This window comes from Mesocricetus auratus, unplaced genomic scaffold (genome assembly GCF_017639785.1).
Source record: "Mesocricetus auratus isolate SY011 unplaced genomic scaffold, BCM_Maur_2.0 Super-Scaffold_100008, whole genome shotgun sequence".
Taxonomy (NCBI): domain Eukaryota; kingdom Metazoa; phylum Chordata; class Mammalia; order Rodentia; family Cricetidae; genus Mesocricetus; species Mesocricetus auratus.
In genome coordinates, this window is record NW_024429192.1 from 2,847,241 (window position 1) to 2,868,198 (window position 20,958).

Consider the following 20,958-nt stretch of genomic DNA (forward strand, 5'->3'; position numbering starts at 1 on the left):
TTGACGGGGTGAGTGGGTAAGGGAAATGTGTGATGGGGCTGGGGTGTTGGCTCAGAGAGCAAGAGCACTTGCTGCGCCGGGCATCCCTGAGTTTGGGTCCCAGCTCTCTGGGAAGGGACATGGAAACAGACAGTTCCTGGAGCTCTCTGATCTCCAGCCTATCTCTGGTTTCAGCGAGAGACCCTGTCCCCAAGGAGTAATGAAGGACAACCAGTGACTTCCTTGTGCCTCCACCAATGTACAGGTTCACACACACAGGAAAAAAAAAAGCTAGGGAGGGAGGAAAGGGAGGAAGGAAGGAAGGAAGAAAAAGAAAGAGAAAATATGTCATACAGAGAACACAATTTGAAAAACTTCAATACACCCCCATTTTTTGAGACTCAGAAGGTTGCCTCAGTAGAAAATTCCCCAAGGTCCCTTCCCCTAGGCAGGGAACAAGGTCGAATTGAAAAGAACATCTGGTCCAGAGTGCTGATGCAGGACACTGGCAGGCTGTTAAGATAAGTTTAATCTTGACCTTGTGGTTTCTCCAGGAGGATGAGTTATGCCCGCGCTTCTTACAATACCTCTATTGCTTGCCCAGATCTGCACCTGCAGTGGCCCTGCTTTTTACAACACCCCTATTGCTTTCCTTGCCAAAATTATGTATATAAAAAGAAAACTATCCTAAAGCCTGGGGCTCTCGGCTAGCTAAGGCTGCTGGATTGCCCACAGATGCCTGTGTAAACAATAAACCTCTTGCAGTTTGCATCCAACTATCTGGTTATTGAGCTCAGGACATCACAAGGCATTCAGCCTGACAACTTCAGGTCCTTCAGATTCACCCATAGAAAGCACAATCTGCCATTTGTAGTAGCACAAGTGTGACTTGGCATCACCATGTTAAGTGAAATAAGCCGGATGTAGAAAGGCAAGTCCCTCAGTCTTTCAGACATTCATAGAAACTAGGTGGCCCATCTCCTAGGAGAACAGTACAGAATAATGGTCCCTAGAGACTAATGAGATTAACACGAGGAAGACTGGAAAGAAGTTTAAATAAAGACCAACTGTTTTCCTGTAGTTAGTGGGGTGGCTATTGGTTAAAATAATTCGTGCCGGGCGGTGGTGGCGCACGCCTTTAATCCCAGCACTCGGGAGGCAGAGGCAGGTGGATCTCTGTGAGTTCGAGGCCGGGCTGAATCGATAGCCTCCAAAACAATACAGAGAAACCCTGTCTTGTAAAAAAACAAAAAAAACAAAAAAAATAATTCGTGATACATTTCAGAATAGCTAGATGAGCATGAATCCCCAACACGTAAAAGCAACTGATGGCTGAGAAGACAAAGTTGCTTTTGTGGCTGGGAGAGTGCCTGGTGCGTAACAAGCCTTCCCAGCAAGCACAAAGACCCAAGTGTGATCTCCAGCACCCACACAAAAGCCAAGTGTGGTCATTCACACTGTAGTCCCGGCACTGGGAAGGTGGACTCCCTCTCTCCTCTCTCTTTCTACAAAGGAGCCTCAGCAGGTTCGGTCTTCCTGAGGCCCAAGAGTCAGTAGTTGCCGCTGCCGGCTAAGACAGTAATGGTTGTTACCGTCGGAGGGTGGCATTCCCACAACACCTGAAGCTCACCCACCGTGTGCATGTAGACCTAGTCACCCTGGCTGTGCTTTGAGCTCCTGTTCATCAATGCCATCACATACAGGGAGGCCCATACGCTCTGAGAGCCCAGACACTTAAAACCCAAAGCCTGAAGACAGGCACTTACCTCTCCATCTGTTTGTTTCCTTAAGGTTACAGCAGCTGGCTTCCACCATTGGTTTAGAAGCTGCCCGCGGATTCTGAAGTCTTTTACTGGGGAAAAAAAGAAAAAAACAGCAACCCTTACTATGGAAATGCTTGCACACTGCACACAGCCCAAGTGGACTGGGCACACCAGGAACTCTAGATTCCTACAGTGTCAAACAACACTCTCTGTTGACAAGTATGGAAGACAAGAAACACATACATACCTTCCTGGTTTCTTAAGGTCAGGAGTCCAGGCCTGGATAACTGTAGCTTTTGAATCAGAGTATCTAGAGTTAGCATTCAGGGCAGGGGCAGGGGTGGGGTCTCATTGAAGACCTGACTTGGGGAGCCCAATCTCTACACTCACGGGACTGCTGGCAGGGTTCGGGTTCTCTGGATGTTGACTGTTGGACTAGAGCCGTCTCTGACTCCTGGCCATATGGGTCTTCCTAATTGGCCTCTTAATTTACCTGTGCCAGGGAGGTAGGGAGCTGATGGGAAGTATAACAGCTGGCTCGTATAATTACAGACGTGACCTGCCATATTTAACTAGGTCAAGCACACCATATTTGCCACCCACTTGCAGGCAGAGGAGGTTAATTACACAGGTCCATGACTGACAGGAGGCCGGAACTCGTGGCAAATGTCACAACCTGTGGATTGCGTGCTGATAACCCACCTGTCTTGTAATCATTCTGGAATGAGCTAGAAACTGTTAGAATGGTTTTTTTTTCCCATGGAGTTCCGATTACTTTTTTTTTGACAAATTACCTAAAAGAGTCGCCAACTTTTAAGAGATCAGTCATGCTTCCTTTGTTAAAGTGACAAGCATTCCAGAAAAACGAGCGACAGTGACAGACCGCCTCTCAGATATTTTTGCAGAGGGCAGACAATGTTCCCTCTCAAACCAGAAGTGACGTTTCAATACTCATTTAGAAATTAACCGAGGCATGGTTGCAAACACAGGTAGTCCCAGAACACAACAGACGGAGGCAGAAGGGTCCTGAGGCTGAGGCCAGCCCGGGGTTACACAGTAAGCTCCCGACCAGCCTTGCCGATACAGAAAGGGTGGCCCTGTAATGCCTCACTTCAGTCCAGTTGACAGGACCTGGGATCACTTAGGAGACAAACTTCTGGGCGCGTGACCATGAGGAGGTTCCCAGATTCCCTTAAGTGAGGCAGTAAGAACCCGCCCAGAGAGTGTCACACCATTCCATGCCAGAGTCTCTGACTGAATGAAAGGGAGAAAAACCCAGCACCAGCATTCTTCCCTCTGCTTCCCGACTGCAGGGCAATGTGAGCAGCTGCCTCACGCGCCCCCCCCTGCCGCCGTGCCTCCCCCGCCATGATAGACTAAACCCCCACACTGTGACCTAACTAAACACTTCCCTCTTAAAGTCGCTTTGATCATGCGTTTTGTCAGAGCGATGAGAAAAGTAACTAATATATGGCATCAGAAAAAATAATCACCGTTCTGGGGGCTGGAGAGTAACAGCAGATGTGGGACCCACCTTCTTTGTTCTCACAGGACCAAGAGAAAATGATCTCTCCTGAACTCATGTCTCCCGTTCACTAGAACTCAACCCTCATGTCTTAACGGCCCCCCAATGGCCCCGCCTCCTAACGCTACTGTGTGTAAGTGTAGAATTCCAGCATAAGATTTCAAAGAGACCCAAGCATTCAACTGTAGTGGCATCTCGCCTTGCCAGTGAACTTGTAGTAGTGGCCACACCCTTTGGGCATGGTTTCAGGGTTGGAGAGATGGCTCAGAGGCTAAGAGCACTGCTGCTCTTACAAAGGACCTGAGTTCAATTCCCAGCACCAACATGGCAGCTCACAACTGTCTGAAACCCCAGAGAGAGAGAGCCAGCCCCTTCTCCACCTAAATGGGTCACATCTGCACAGGAAACCACACCCAAACAGTGTGGCCACTACTACAAGTTCAGTGGCAAGGTAAAGACGCCGCTGCATTCAACCCATAGTGATCATGGAGTAAGCATCTTCAAAATGGAGGCAGGCAGATTTCTCCACTCCCTGATCCAGGCATGCCACCTGTAAAGCTTCCACACCTAGGGCTGCAGGGGTGTCCTCGTGGATGGGACACTTGTTACCAAGACTGACAGTCTGAGTGTGATCCCCAGAGCTCACACAGTACATGGAGAGCACAAATCCCCTGAAGTTGTCCTCCAGACTATGCAAGTCAGTTACATGTGCGATTGTAGCTTAACTGTTAGATATGAGTGGGGGCGAGCAGACCATTTCTTGTTCCTCTTTTCTGAGATTCTCTGTCCTTCCCCTTCTCCCACCTTCTTCATCCACCATGAGAGAAAGAAGCACGCTCACCTGCCTTCATGACTCACGACTGATGGCTGAATCTGACCCACAAGTTCACGGTTCGATGCTTTTGTTGGCACATTGCAGGTAAGGGCAGAGGTGGGTTTGGGGAGGCCATCTTGAAACCCCCACAGAAGTGACCCGATGTCATTCATGTGTCTCAAGATGTGACTCCCTGTGCCCAGGTGGCCCCTGGGGAGACCGAGGGTCTTAGGACTAGAAGCCAATTGACTGACTCTTGGGTTGAAATGAGCTTAATTTCAATGCCACCTGATTGCCGCATTAAATTAGGCCTAGGTCACACTACACCGTTTGTCCTCTTGATGATGGGAAAGTGGGTTGGCTGGGGGGTGGGGCCTATGCAGAGCTAGATTAATGGGGAGGTTGTAACTCACCCCCAAGTGATTCTTTTTTTCCTCCTCGGAGAACAATGAGAACCGCTCGATTAAGCATACAGTACAGGTCTACTGCGGACACCTACGAGGACCAGGCCTGAGCCTCATGCCTCCAGTCCCGTAGACACCTCGAATGCAGCCACCAAATGACAGAGAGCAAGTGCTGCCCACTCACTAACTTGTCTGTTGCTTCCGGAAAAAAAGTGTGTTTAGGATTCAGGCGTTTTTTGAAACCCCGAGTTGGCAATGATTATTCATTTCACCAGGAGTAACACCACGGGAAACTGAGTAGAGAAACTCACAGACCTCGCCTGGACTACAGCACTGGATTCAGGTGCTGCTGTCAGCCTGCTCTTACGTTGTGCTTTGAGAAGGACACCTGTGTGTGTTTCCACGGCTGTGGGTGTCCACCAGTTTCCATATTGCCAAATAACTTTGCATGGGGTGCCCACTTCTCACACCTGGAGATTCTCTGAGTCCCTGACCACCCAATGGCCTTTGGAGCCTTACACCCAGGAAACTTACACGCTTCTATTTCATGCGGCAGCTTCCAAACGTTGGACCCTGAAGGATCTTTTTTCTCAATAGAGGAATACCTTCAGGCAGGTTCATCTGGTGCTGCAAATTTGTCCAGGAAATGATCAAAGCCAATGTCAATAGGAGAGTGAGGCCATGTAAAAGGCAGTCAGCTGCCGTGGTCAAGCAGGTCCCCTACTGACATAGCCCTGGCAACCAGAGGTTGGTGTGGAGCGTTCCCTCTGTATATTGACTAAGGACCGCACAGCCTCCAGTACACACAGATGGGGATCCATGGAGTAAGATGGAGCCCACGACAGTGTGCCGCAGGGGCTGACAGCTGGAGGCTCGGCTGGTGCGATGGCTGGACTAGGCGGGTAATTGTCAAGACATCAACATCTGTAGTGCTTGGCTTTCTAAAAGATTCAGGTTGCGCAGAACACACACTCTGGATAACTTGGCCGTCTCCCGGACCACAGCAGAAAACTTTGAATACTTTTTTTTAAACTTTGTATCAGTGAATCTATCTCGCAGCTAAAATATTATTTAGACATTTATCATGAAGATTGACGCAAGTGGAAGACAGGCTATAATCTTAAACACATGCCAGGTTCTGAGACCACACAAAAAGAGAGTAAGGCACGTTGTTATTGGCTGTTTGTGCTAGACACATTTCAAAGCAATGTTACAATGTTTTTGTCATAGTAGGACAACTCAAGTAATATTACTGAGATATAATTCATCCAGAGAGAGAAGAGAAGAGAGAAGAGACAGAGACAGAGACAGAGACAGAGACAGAGAGAGAGAGAATAAATCAGGCAAATTGGAGATCTTTCCAGAAGGGAATGAGGAGGAGAAAGACTTTGAATAAAGTAAAGATGAACAATGAAAGCTAGAGAAACAAGGCACCCACACCGGGAAACAGGAAAGAATGGGTTACCCTGGGTCTCGTTCCTTGTAGCTTATTTTATCATCATCATCACCACCATCACCATCATCTCCATCATCATCATCTTATGTGTATCGCTGTTTCTCCTGAATGTATGTCTGTACACCATGTGCATGCAAGTACCCAAAGAGGCCAGAAGAGGGCTTTGGATCCCCTGGAACTGGAGTCCAGGGTGCTTGTGAGCCACCGTGTGGGTGCTGGGACTCAAACCCAGGTCCCCTAGAAGAGCGGCAGATGCTGTCACACTCTGAGCTGTCTCTCCACCTAGATGCCCCCCTTATAAAGGGGGGCAAAAACCACACCCGGGTGTGACCTGGGCCTTGAGCCCCAAAAGCGTCTCTCTTCCTGTGGTATTGTTGGTTTAACCTTGCAGTCACCAGGGAGGGCCTGGTGTGACCCAGGACTCAGGCTGTGTTCAAGCTAAGAAGCAACGATACCTACGTTTGTGGTTCGCGGCTTGCCTTTTAGCTTTGTGGTCTGGGAGCCAGTAGCCGGTGGTATTTTACCTTTTAATTCTGTTGGCTTTGGGGCCAAGAGGGACTGTCTAATCCATCGTCAAAGGTTTACCCTCTTTCTTTACAGCCAGTTTAAGGCATCTGTGGTTGGCTCACCTTCAACCTGACACATGGTTGCTAACGGCCTCCGATCTTTACCACCCACTGACAGAGAAGGACAGGCTTAGTTTTAATCTGGTCATACAAGGCCAGCACTTGGACATACGTTGCTCCCAGGAACAGCCTTCTCTCTAACATCCCCTTCCCTTTCATCCGCCTCTGTGTGACAGACCCACTAAATCCGCCTTTGCCTCAGAGCAAGCCAGCACAGGGATACGTGGGTGTCTCAAACGGTCCTGGATGGAGATGGTTTTCACCTCTCTCTTCCCTTCCTGGCACAGCCAAGGAAGCGTCAGCCAGCCTCATAAAGGAGGGGAAATGGACCGCGCGTACGGTGCGGATGAGCTTTGAAAGCCTTGCAAGGAGCCAGGGACAAAGCAAGGGATGCCCTGAGCCCATTAGACGGAGTGTCTGGAACAAGCGAAGTTGCAGAAGCAGAGAACAGAGTGGCTGCTGGGGCCAGAGGCCGCAAGGGAGTCACTGCTTCTCCCGCACAGGGTAGTGAGGAGCACATTTAGTGCCACTCGGGGTTGGCGTGCCACAAGACAGCTAAGGCAGCGAGACACAAAGTATACCTGCTTCACTAGGATAAAAAATAATAATAATCCAAGTAATAAAAATCTCTGGAACTCAAAAGTCAGATGACTCAACCGCTACAGGAAGTTGCTAACCACAGGAAGGTGCATGGAGAAGGCCACCTAGTGACCAGGAAGGTGGCCCATGATAGTATGCTGGAGAGGAGTGCGGGGCCACAGGCAAAACACTCAACAGAATGCTATCTCCAATGTGTTCAATGAGTCTTATCCCCTTCCTGGAAAACTGTGGCCAGGCGGGCACACCTGAAGACTGGTCTCTTTACCTGTGTATGCTGTGACCCGGCCATTGCTTACTGCAGAGGCTCTCATCTGAGGGAGGGTGACATCCCTACAATTAAAACCATAGAGACTGTGGCCTCTCGACTCCCTGGAGCCTCTTAAACCTGCCTGTGTGGGAGAAGCAGGGAGTCAGCTGAAGCCCTGGAGGAACGTCCGAGCCTCATAATGGATTAAGCGCTGTGCAGGAGGTTAGGATGGAGTTGCTGCAGTTAATAAATAAAGGCAACAGGAGTCACAGTCCTAATTTGCTCAATTCCGCTCGATTTATCATTCAGGCCACTCACATCTTGTCTCCTAAGAGATTTATGGGGTAATAGCTCAAGCATTATTCTTGTCCCTGGGCACAAAGTGTGGCATAGGGCCTGGGGAGGCAGACCAGCATAAGGGAACACTCTTGTTTTAAAGGGAAATATATGTTCCTCCCAGGAGTTTGCATGCAAGTATAAAAATTAAATCTAGAGTGCTTTCCTGAGCTGTGGGTTTGCTTAAAGCAGCAGGCAAAGTGTGTTATCATTTACAGCACACAGATTTATGTCATCATAAAAAAATCTCTTACTTCATAAAATATGCTATATTATGTGCGGGTAGCCATTTTTCAAGCTCTCATCTTTCATCGAGCACAGTTTTATTGTTTATTAATTATATTCGATCTTTGACATTTCATCCCTGTATATAATGCGTTTTGATCACACTGACTCCACCCCCATTTATGTACAATCCGTACCTTTCACTTCCCAGAACCCCCACAGCTCCCTTTCCTATGTCCGTGGCTCTTTGTTTTGCTTTATGGCCTACTGCGTTTAGACGGAATTGCCCGTGGGACCCTGACTACGAAACTAGCCAGGGGAGACCAGCCTGGTAGACTCACCACCAGTAGGTACCTTGAAGGCAACGGCCCCACCCCGAGAGTCCTTCAGTACCCAGTAACATGATAATACCCTCTTATTCCTGTTCAACCAGTGGCACTGAGACCTAGCCAGGGAATTGGGCTTTAAGATGGACTTTTACATGTGTCTGTGGCATCTAATTTGTGGAACACCGTGCAGGTAAGGGTAGAGGGTCAGCAGTCTTGTTCTCCAGACAGCACTTGGTCTCAGCTGGAAGCCTTGAGGCAGGTGTCATTGTCCTTTTTTTTTTCTGAAATATAATGGGAAGTTGGTCTTATTTGGGGTAACTCCAAAAAACTGACTGGGTGTAGACACCTCGGGGACCGACTTGATGTCTTTCCTCTCACACTTTTCCGGGCTTGCAAACTTTGGGCCACTAGTGTCCCATTCCATGCAGAGGCCACCCAGGGACCGGCGACGAGACCCTTAGAACAGAGTGCTGCTGTAAGACACAGATGCCAAGGACTTACATCCTAAGTACACATAGAGAAACGAAGACGGCAGCTTCGGTGATGGGAGCGGGTGGTGAGGGACAGCGTGATGACTGAGACTACAGCCATGGAGCCAGCAGAGGAGTCTGGACCTTGCCCAACCAGTCACTCACCCTGCCCGGGTCTCCCGCGGAAAGGTAGCACCCTGTAGGAGGAAACAGCACTCCGCCATTAGCCATGTGACTTAATAGAGGCGCTTATAGATAAGGTAATAAAAGGGCGGTTTACCACACCACTAACTACACCCACTTTAGGCGTGACTAAAGAGGTATACTACATCACTAGCCAGGCCCACTTTTGGGCATGGCTAGGGGCATGTACGGAGGAAGGAATAAAAGACTGAGCAGCAGAATATCTTGCCCTCTTTCTGGCTTCCAGTTTGGCGGCGGAAAAATACTCGGCTCATCTGGGTTGCTTGTTTGTCTCTTGTGAGTAATTTCTACAATAAATACTTACTTATACTCAATAATGTGCCGTTTATCGTTACAGCATCAGCACCCGGAAACAACCGACGGAAGTCACACTCATGGCTGGAGTTCTTCCTAGCATCTTAAAAGACTGTGGGAACTTTGTAGAAAGCTGTGACTCCACACGTGTGCTCAGACAAGGCTGGGCCTGAGGTGCAGAGGGCCCCGGTAGGATGCCTTCCCTCCACTCCTCCCGACCTCATCTTTGAGACAGGGTCTCTGACTGAACTGTAAGCTCCCTATCAGCTAGACTGAGCGGCCAACCAGCCCTGAGGACCCCTCCATCTCTGCTCCCCGTCACACTTCTATATAACCTCTGGGGATCTAGGACCTGTGAACGTGCAGCAAGGGCTTCACCCCTCATCCGAGAGATTTCCCGAATCTCTCTACGCCCCGCATTATTCTTCGTTCTTTGCTCACGGTTCCAGAAGGCTGTCTGCCGACCTCCCTGCATCCGTTACTCTCACCATCACTGCGGCCAATGCCTGACAAAGATTCAGTCTGACTCACTGTCTGGGGGGACACAGTCCATCACGACAGAGAAGGCACAGCGGTGGGGAACTGTGCCGCGTGGGAGAGTTCAGGCACTGACTCGCGTCAGAGTGACTCAGGAAGCAATGGGACCTGGGTCCCGCTGTAACCCATAGAGCCCAGTACCCAGCAACCCACTTCCTCCATCGCGGATCCACTTCCTCCATCGCGGATCCACTTCCCGTCTGCCCTACCTACAACTTCTTAAGCAGCACAGCCAGCCGGGGACCAGGTGTTCAAACACATGAGCCCATGGGGACATTTCACACCCGAGCTGTCGTAATATCGTAGAAAAATCTCTCACCCCTCAAGGACGCTTCTCCCGAGTAACCTGTTTTCCCCATCATCCTTAAACACGGGACTGTATCATCGTTTTGAAGAAAGTGAGACAAACTTAACAAGAAGGAAGAGTTTGACAAGTGCAGGGTTGACTCCAAGGCAAAGCAACAACAAATCACTAAGCTGGCTGGGCACCGTCTCTCTCAAAGTAAGGTTTATTGCTCCGTTTGCATGTGACTCATCTGTGGATGCTAAGCTCACCTGGTTTCTCACCCTCGGCAGCTGCTTCCTGTATGACACACACACACACACACACACACACACACACACACGCCACCAGTCAATGCGGTCTCATAATTGTGACCACTTTTTCTTTCCTTCCGTTATTTTTGCATGATTTCACTTTCGCCCTGTCTTCCCCCGCCTAATTTTACTTTTAATCTTTATCCTAATTAAGTTTGCCCTCCTCCTGGATGAGTCAAATATCTGAGTCTAATTAACAGGAAGCGAGGCTCTGTTTATCCAGTCCTTGCTTGCTCAGGTTTCCGGAGGTGTCCAGAACTTCTGCAGATAAGTATTCATTATGCTATCCCAGGTGGAAGCACCCGGAGGTATTTTAGGGGGCATGCACCAAAAATAGAAACGGGACAGAATGGTCCCAGCAGGGCCACAAAAAGTTAAAATCCCAGAAATATAACAAGGCACAGGGGTGGGGGCAGTTAGGAGCTGGTAGAAAACTTTCTGAAGGAGATGGACCCTCGGTTTCCATGGTTACTAACCGCGGCAGATGTAGAGCGCCCTAACAGATGTGTGGCTTCAAACCAAGAATTGTCCTGTTTAAGAAAACGAAGGCATAGTAGAGGGGCTGGGATTCGACGTCACTGGGTTGCTTAGACGGTGCTCAAATATGCCACAACCCCCACCACCATCAAAAGAAAAAAAAAAGCGGACCCTCGACAAATCCACCTTCCTTTCCAGGAGTCCCTTGTACAAAGCCCGTGGCAGCTGGGATTCCACTATTGGAAGCAAAGCCACTGCAGGCCACAGCAAGAGCACTCCTTGTGGCTGCAACCCCAGCACCTCAGACAGACCCACACAGAGTGAACAGAGTGGTCACACTCCAGGCGCCCCACAGGCCTGAGCAGAGCACCAGCTTCCAGAAGTTACAATGGCAGAGCCTCCCTTGTCATTACCTAAGTCCCGCCTTGCCAAGGAAAGACATAGCCAGCTCTCAGGACTTCCCGCTTAGAATCTGCACCACTGCAGGCACGTTCTGCTAAGGAACGCACACACTACCTTCTGAGACCTGCTGTGCCCCAGAGACAGTGAGCTTCAGCGGTCAATGTGATAAGATTCGGTAACACCCAGGATGTTCACGAAACTCGCCTTTGGCCGTGTCTTTGAGGGTTGTTCCCAGAGAGGATTGCCTGAGATGTAGAGCCCCACCTTGAATGCAGGTGGCAGAGTGGCTAGGGTCTTGGAGGGAAAGAGGAGAAGACGGCTGAGGGTGGGTGTCGCCTGATCTCTGCATCCTGACCTTCCCAGGCGTGAGCAACCATCCTTGGGCGCCCGCCACTGCGATTTCTCTAGTTCTGCTCCCGGGACTTCCCCACCATTGCGGACTGTGGCCCCTCTAACTGTGAGCCCAGATGAGCCTTCATTCCCCTATGTTGCTTCTTGACAGGTGTTAGGTCCCAGTGATGAAAAAGCAGTTAGTGTAACCACCAAGCAGACCTCACAAAAATCACACAGGGAGGACGTGTACCAGGTCCTACGCTAGAGTGAGTATCCTCAGGGCTTTCTCCGACAAAGCTTACAACTCAGGGAGGAGAGGAACGTGGGGAATTGGAGGCTCAGAGTAGGGGTAGACATGTTGCTTCCTCAGGTTTATGGAGACGACAGCAATTCCACTTGTAACCCAGCATGGACGGGGCAGAGACAGGAGGATCCCTCTCAGCCTAGTCTAAGTGGTGAACTCCAGGCTAAGGGGAGTAGATGGTGTTCCTGGAGATGACACACAAAGGTTTTCCTCCAGCCTACACACACACAAACACACACACACACACACACACACACACACGCCAACCCAATTTTCTCAAATGAGGAATGAAGTGTATATTCTAGAGAAAAGGGAAAGAAGAAATAAATGAGCTAGCTCCATTTAGTTCACAATACTCAATCTCTCGGAGCAAAGGTACTTACGTTTAAGCATTGCCAGCGTTTGGAACTCCAGGAAATGAGGGTGATGGTGATGTCCAAGGCGACCTGTCCTGGCAGAAGCCCAGAGTCCATGCTTATTTCTGGCAACTATCAAGGGAATCGTGAATATAGCAGTTCAGACTCTCATTGCCCAGAGTCCTGATGAGGAAGCTATGAGAAACGACACTAAGGTAAGAGACTAGACCCTGGGCTGACAAGACGTGTTCCGAGGCAGTCAGCTCTGGAGGAAAATGGAGCCACGGCTTGCAGTCACTGGCGAAGAGCAGTGGGAAGCGTCAAGCCCAGGTCCCCAGAAAAAGAGTTTTTAAACCACAGTAAATATCAAGGAGCTGGGACCCAGGTGAGAACCATTGCATCCAGTGAAGAGATCCATCAGAGGAGCACCTGGTCTGATTTTTTTTTCAGAGTTAAAAAAACACGGGCTTGAGACGAAGGCCGGGAGGGAGAAACTATCCCTTAGATACAGCTAGTCAATCCCGCATGAAGGGCTTGTGTTTCCAGTAGCTGTGGGTCAGCCTGTGGTCTACAGGGAGTGATGACAGACATGGCTCCCTCTTCCCCGCCTCGATGTCACCCCAGGCCGATCTAGCTCTCTTGTCTGTATCTCCTTTTACTGCCTAGCAGCATTATTTCACCTGTGCTACATTGACTTAGGAGACGTGTGGTCCTTCCTGGGCCCCGAGCCTCCTCCCACATCGATAGCGTGTCTTACGATCCCGGAGCAGAGCTGAGAACCACATGCCGCGTGTTCTGGAGAAGTCACTCTCTGATCGGTCTCCCACGGGCCTTCTGGAGGACTCACAATGAGCAAGGGCTATTCCAGAGGGACACCTGTGCCCCTGCCTCCACTCAACGGACTCCAGGAGACTAAACTGTTCAGAATCTGTCCTAGGTTTTAAAACCTTGACATAAAGTGTCTTCAGGGGGGAAAGGACTGATCTCCACTCACAGCTCCAAGCTGTGGTGAAGTCAAGCCAGGGACTTGAAACATGTCATCACACAGATCCACAGTAAAGCACAGAGAGGAATGGATTAGCGAATGAATGAATGAATGAATGAATGAATGCCTTGCTTCCTCCAGCCCAGATCATTTTTTCCCACTCTTCTAGTTCAGGACCCCTGCCTAGGGAATCAATGGTGATTTCCACAGTATGCCCAGGCCTTCCCACATCAACCCTTAAATCAGACGACCCTCCCCACAGACACACCCACAGACCAGCCCAATCTAGATGTGCTGGCTCATTTTACATCAGCTTGACACAAACTCCTGTCATTTCAGAAGAAGGGGCCTCATCTGAGAAAACAGCCCCACCTTCTTGATGATGGTCTTGGGTGCTAATAAGAAAACATGCTGAGCCAGCCATGAAGACTTCAAAGCCAGTGAGTAGTGCTCCACAGCCTCTGCTTGTGTTCTGGCTCCAGATTCCTGCCATGTCTGAGTTCCTGCCCTGACTTCCCTTCTGCAATGTGGGACTCCAAACTGAACCAAACCCTTCTCTCCCCAAGCTGCCTTTATGCTTGGTCTTTTATTACGGCCATAGAAATTCTAGCTAAAGACAGTAGACAATCCCTATTAGGGTTCTGTTTCCAGGGGACCCTAGGTTGTGTCATGTTGAGAATTAAAGCTAATCATCACAGACACGGTCACTGGTTGTGGGTAAATTTGATTCCAGGGCTTTCGGTGTGCTAACCCTTTCATAAGGTGAATACATTGCTCCCCTTGAAAACCTGGAGACCGTTCTCAGACTACAGATGAGTTCGGGTTTTTTTTTTTATTTGACTTAAAAATGATTCTTTCTAGAACAGACCTCTTCCATATTTGGGGGGGGCTATATTTATTCCAGAAAGTCTTGACCTAGTTAGCATATAACATAACTCTGACTACATTAACCATCAGGAGCATGGTGGCAGTTCTCACAGAGCCAAGTCAGCCTTTAGCTATGAGGTTCTTTCTGAAGCCCTGCGAAAGCCAAGTGACAGACGGGTTTTGAAGCCTTTGCGAGTGACACACTGACACCAACTCTTTTATCTTTCCTGTGAAGCCCTCCTTCCCCTGATTTATTTGGTGCCTGCATCTGAGGGTCTCTCTCTGTTCAGGATGGAAAGGACATACGTCCCACACCATTTCCTGTGACTTTTTTTCCATCAAAGAATGCCCAGCCTATCTAGCTACAACTATTTTTTTTGTATTTCTCTTTCAATGTTTTCTTTTTTTAAAAAATGCACAAAATCAAATTTACCATATTGGTTATTTTACAAAATGCCTATCTGGGCAGTGCTGAGCATAGTCGTGTGTTGTGGGAACAAGCCCCGTGTTGTCTTCATACCGCGAAACTGAAAAACTCTGCACGCTAAGCTAACTCCCTCTGCCCAGCCTTGGCAACCATCTCAGCCTCTCTGAGCTTGATGACTCTAGGGACTGCACATAGGCAGGGTCTTCACAGCACTTGTTCTTTTGTGGCTGGCTGACTTTACACATGACATCACCAGTTTCCTCCACACTGTGGTGTGTGTCAGAGCATCGCAGAGCTGGGTAATTCCAGGGTGTTTCTCTGCGGGTGAGCCCCATGTTGCTCCCTCCTTGGCTGGTATAAGGGAGGACCACTATGAAGATAGTTGGGAAATTATTTCCTTAAGATCCTTTGTTTACTTATTCCTGGAAGTGGACTACCCGAATCATACTGTTTAGTTTTAGCTTTAGGCTTTGTTTTGTTTGGTTTTAAGCAATCGCCACACTGGGTAGGCATAGCAGCCGTACACGACTTCACAGTTCTACCAAGAGGGTACCAAGATGCTAATCTCTCTACATCCTCACCAGCAACTGCTATTTTCTTTGGGCTTTAATTTTGCATTTGGTTTTCTGATAGTCAGAGGGAGATACTTTGCTGTTATTTTTATCTGAATTGCCTAACAATTAGCAACATTTGAGGAGATTTTCATGTGTTAATCACTTGCATACCATCTATGGAGAAGTGGTTATTAAAAATTCTTTGCCCTACATTTTCTTTTTTACAAATTGAGTTATCTTGTTGTTGTTGAGATGTAAGAGTTATTTAACATAGTCTGGAAATTAACCCCTTACCCAGTTTCCTTTTCATTCTTGGGATTGTGCCCTTTGATACACTAGAGTTATGACGGAACTTATCTTGTCTATTTTAAACCTTATGGCATGTGCCTTAGGTGCAGGGCCATAGAAATACAGAACTAATGATGTCCACCATTCTTAAGAAGTATTTGGCATTTTACAGACACTCTGGTAGCCAAGCACGTACAGTGAGCAATTGAATTCCAACACCTCTCTGAGGTAGAATTGATTTAGCTGGGACTTTTTAAAGTTCAAATTGATGGAAACACAATTAAAGCTAATGCCAAAAGGACAGACGTGTAAGACTGGTGCCTACGGGTGAAATTGGCCTTCTGCAACTGTCTTGTCTTGTGGACCTACTCTCCCTAGCTAAGTCCCAGCAAAGGCCCTTTCTTCAAGAAAGACCTCTTGACCTTCCAAACAACACCAACTCCCAACCCAGCTCCCAGCCCAGTCACATGCTGCTTTGTCGGTGACTCTCCCCAGCTAACATGGCAGGTCACAGTTCTGTGAGAATGTCTTTACACCCTGGTGTATCCCTGGTGCCTCATGTTTGCCACATGGTACAGAAGCAATCGGTAAATCGTGAATTATTATTTATTTTAAAAAGAATATTCTGTGGGTCTTTTAGCCAGTGAATTATACACAGATGTTATCATATAACACCCTTTGAACTTACACAGGACTGTAAACCAATTACTTACACTGGTTAGTGATGATTGGTTGGTGGTTGGTGATTCGTGACTGGTGGTTGGTGATTCGTGGCTGGTGATTGATGGTGGGTGATAGGTGATTGATGGTTGGTGAATGGTGGTTGGTGGTTGGTAATTGGTGATTGGTGGTTGGTGGTTGGTGGTTGGTGATTGGTAGCTAGTGATTGGTGGTTGGTGATTGGTGGGTGGTGATTAGTTGTTGGTAATTGGTTAGTGGTTGGTAATTGATGTTGGTGGTTGGTGGTTGGTGATTGGTGGCTAGTGATTGGTGGTGCTGAGCCTTGTTTTGCATGGTACTAGAAATGGAACTCAGAGTCTCCCACATGCTAGGCAAGTGCTTACCATGGAGCCCCACCCCATACCTTTTAAATTTTATTCTCAGGCAAGATCTTGTTCAATTCTACAGTGTGTCCCTGAACTCTCGGTTCTCCTGCCTCAGCCTCTGGAGTAGCTGGGGTTGCAAGATGGTGCCAGTGTCCCCTGTTAGGGCACTTTTATTTGACGTTTAATGTTAGCTGGTTTCTTTTTTTCTGCAGTGAAAACTGTATTGCACAATTTGTAGAGTAGCAAAAAAAAAACACAGTCAGGAAAATACCGTGTTCCAAGTCATTGTATTTTAAAATATCCAGAAGTCTCTGGACATTAATCCAACAGTCAGTGGCATTCTAAATCATCAGTACTGCCCGATATACTCACAGAAGTGCACACTTCATTTGAGGGACATTTGCGATGGTCAAGGCTCCTCTGTGCTAATGCTTGCTCTTGCACACACCATTTGCCTTTATGTGTCACTTTCTAAAATGTTGTTGTAGATTCAACAGCATTGCAATTGGTCCTTGAATCCCTCTAGCAAGTGAAAAAGAGACAAATACTCCTGCCCCTGCCTTGTGCTTCCTGAGAGGCCAGCCTCCAACGACAGCATGGCATTGAAAAGTGATAACTGTGTTCAGAAATGCCTGCCCACCTTAGGGCTTAATTAAGCGCTCAAGACAAAATAAATGAGTGAATTAAAAAAAATTCAGGTCAGTGAAACGGGAATAAAATAGCTGGGGAGTTCATACTTTACCCTAGAACTGGCAGATAAGGACCAAAGAGACTTTCTTGATAGCTCACCCTAAGCATACTTTCCAATCTCTCACGCTATTTTACCACCTTGATAAAACCTGTGAGTGGGACAAACATCAATCCATCAACTTACTGCCATTCTTTTTTCCTGTATTGCTGCATTTGCTGTATTCGTACATGTTTCTTACTTTTAAAAGGGAACTCAACTACTGTGGCATCAATGGAACACGAAGCTAACATTGGTTAGCAAATAATGGGGGGAAAGCCTGGGGACCCTAGAGAGTGTGAATCACTATATATTCTGGTTCACCCACCGTGAAACAGACCTTCAAAAAAATTTTTTGGAAAGAACCTAACTTATCATTAGTCTCTAGATTTCCCCACCCTGAATTTTAGTAAATATTACATATTGTATATATGTATATATAATATATAATATAATTTATTAAATAATAAATGAAGCAATTACCTTGACAAAGCACAGAAGCCCTTCTCCACTCCCTGTGGAATACAAATGTGCAGGGTCTCTTCCACACTGGCCCACTACCCGGAGAGCTCCACCCTAGCAGGTGAATAAGATATCAATGCTCTCCCCGGTGAGCTTACCTTGGAGCTATGGAGGTGCCCTCTGCCACCTCTGACTCCATTTAGACCCTGCATCTCTCTGATGCCCTTATAGCCTGTGAGAGTTAGTGTTAACTGCTGACTTGACAGAATCTAGACTCACCAGGTAGGTGGACCTCCTGGTGTGAGTAAGATAATGGACCTGGGAAGACCTGCCTGCTGTGAGTGGCACCATTCCCTATACAAGCAAGCAGCCCTACTCTGTGTTCAAAGTGGGGGAGATGAGCCAAGCGCTAACACGCTAGCAGGAATCAGGGTCAACCGTATAGCCTCTACTGCTAGTCAGATGAATACTCGGCATAAATGGAGTGCTCAGAGCTACAGCCTCACGTCAAAAGAGAGAAAGGGGGAGAAGCCCCGTTGATTTGGAAACACGTTCTCTATAAGCACAATTTCCACCCTCTTGAGCACATTGATTGGTGCCACTGAAGAGCTTTGAGGGGACACGGGAGTCACTTCATAAGGGGGCAAGTGTGCCTTTCAGGAATTAAGAATTTAAGCAGCAAGGCCTCTGCCTTCGTTTGAAACTGGCAGGCAGGATACGGATTTGTAGTTTCAGTCGTCTCCGGTCCCCTTTGAGAAGCAAAAGAGGGATAAATTATGAACAAATACATGTGGCAGGATATTAAAATGTACCCGAGATGTTATAGGCATAGCTCTAAGACTGGAATTCCAGGTCAAGAGGCAAAAATCTAAGTGGGTTCGTCGCAATAGCTAACAGTGGACATCGCGGCCCACCAGCCCTTTGTTAGCGAAGTACACGCCTGTGGGGATTAGAAGGGTGAGGATGTGTCTTCAGCAAGAGAAGAACTGCAAAGAAGCAGGTTGGGAACATATGTGTGATTTTCCCCACCCCGCCCCCGAGACTTCTGAAAGGGCAGCTTGCAACTTCTAGAGCATTCTAAGACGAGGGGATTGTGCTGATATCTGTCAGTAACCCGACTTCAATAGGGAAAGGATACCTGATGGAATCCTGTGGGCCCGTTTAGGCAGCACGCTCCCCTCTACAAACGACTGGCATGAGGCCTGAACCCGTGTTCAGTGTGTAACTGTTGACAGCTGTCGACCCTTGCCCTGACTTTTCCCTTTGCCCCCCCCCAGCCCGCCCCACATGTGCCTGCTGAGAACGCCTGGAGCTCCCTCCATTGGTGACACTGTGATAGCTGGTCCCCTATTAGACCTCCTTCCCGATGCCCCACCCCTACCCATCTTCATGGTACCGTTTCCTCATTCACTGCAGACATCTCGGGCCTGCGAATGTCCATCCTGCAGTTCCAGAGTCTCCAAATGTGTGAGCGTTTTCCAGTGCGTGCCCTCCTGATGGGTGGGGGGGGTGTCATGGGATCGATCCTGTGTCAGCCTCTTAAACCCTGTTGTACATAGGGAAGCCACAAAGGTTGAAGCTCCTGGGGTCCTTTGAAAGACTCACCAATGAGGTGTGAGACTAGACAGGACCACACCCTCCCCTCCGAGAATCATCTCTAAACAGGGACACCCCACACCGGCCCGACCCATGCCCAGGCCTGAGGGCACAGCGGGCACAGCGGGCACAGCGGGCGCAGCGGGCAGCCTTTGTCTGCCTTAGCGCCTTTTCCTCCCCTCTCGCTGAGTCCAGAGGCATCACACACTGTTCCAGCACTTCTCTCACAGAGAAGTGACTCTAGCCATCCCCCTTCTGTGGGGAGTTAGGTCCCCCAACTTGTTTTGAATATCCTACCTATTTTTAATGTTTCTCCGAGCTTGGTAGCATCCTCTCCCCCCCCCCATTTTTTTTTTTTTTGGTTTTTACGAGACAGGGTTTCTCTGTATTGTTTCGGAGGCTATCGGTCCAGCCCGGCCTCGAACTCACAGAGATCCGCCTGCCTCTGCCTCCCGAGTGCTGGGATTAAAGGCGTGCACCACCACCGCCCGGCACCCCCCCATTTTAATTGTTTGAGGATTTCATACATTTATATAATGATGTTCAGTCATTTCCATCCCCCGATCCCCCTCCCTCATGCCCATCCATCTCCCACTGGCACCCTTTTCATGGGGGTCCTCTCCAATTTTCAAGTTTGTGTGTGTGTGTGCATGTGTGTGTATGCGCACGTGTGTGTGTGTGTGTATGCGTATGTGTGTGTGTGTGTGCGTGTGTGCGTGGCGTGTGATGGACCATGAACCAAAAGAGACCATCTTCCCTCATAAGAGACCATCCTCCCTCATGTGCCTTTTGTTGGGTATTTTATCATAGCAACAGAGAGAAGTCATGAATCTCAGGGCCAACTACAGGCAGTGGATGCAGAAAAGGACACACACTATTTAGGGATGTCTGGAGCCTTGAGGAGGGGGTAAAGCCTTGCTGGGTGAAGTACATCACGGGGGGGGTAGGTTTTAAGCTTTCATAGCCATGTCCCACTTCCTGCTATGAAAAAACATGATCATCTTCTTGGCCCCTGCCACCACGCCAGCCTAGCGCCGTGATCTTCCTACCCTGATTGACCCTATCCCTCTGGAACTGTGAGCCAGGATAACCCCTTTCTTCCCTACCTGCTTTTCACCTTGGCATTTCATCCCGGCCACGGAGAAGTGAGGAGCACGGATGGGAAGCGTTGGTATGTGATTTAGCAAAGGTTGCTGTCACAGGCAGGGGCTCGCCGGCTGCGCCGTCCCTACGCTGTCCTGACTACAGTGCTGCTCACAAAAGCATGTGTCTGACAACACCCAGCCGTGTTCTTTCTCCGTGTAAATGAGGTTCCGAAGTTTGAGGCAGGTAATTTACCGCACTTAGGAAGGGAACAGAGCAGCACAGCCAAGGCCTCTAACAGCTATTGCATTGACCATGCAGGATAAGATGGATGGGAGATGCTAGGAAAATTGCCTTAAGTGATGCCAGTGGGTACAGACTGGAGAGCTGAAGAAGAGGGCAGCTTGGCTCAGTCCCAGCCCAGAATCCCCATTCCCAGGGAAGCCGACAGCAACCCCAGTTCAATGCCAAATGCCACAGAGCCCTCGGGGGGGGGGGGGGGGGCCTGGGTACAAATCCCACTCTCCGGAGGCTGGAGAGCCTGAATTCTGACGTAAGGGCAGGAAGAGTAGGGGTGAATGAAAGGTGAGGAGGGTCATTTGGCCTCCTCCTGTCCCAGATGCGCTGGGCAGTGACACAGACAGG

General features: G+C 48.8%; 1 long non-coding RNA gene across 1 annotated transcript; it reads right to left on the minus strand.

Annotated features, from left to right (window-relative positions):
• Positions 1-17,492: 17,492 nt before the first annotated feature.
• Positions 17,493-20,472, minus strand: LOC121141743. The gene is made up of 3 exons (XR_005878682.1): positions 20,337-20,472; positions 19,031-19,180; positions 17,493-18,383 (listed from the first exon to the last, which is right to left on the minus strand). It is a non-coding gene; the product is annotated as an uncharacterized LOC121141743 (long non-coding RNA).
• Positions 20,473-20,958: the final 486 nt, after the last annotated feature.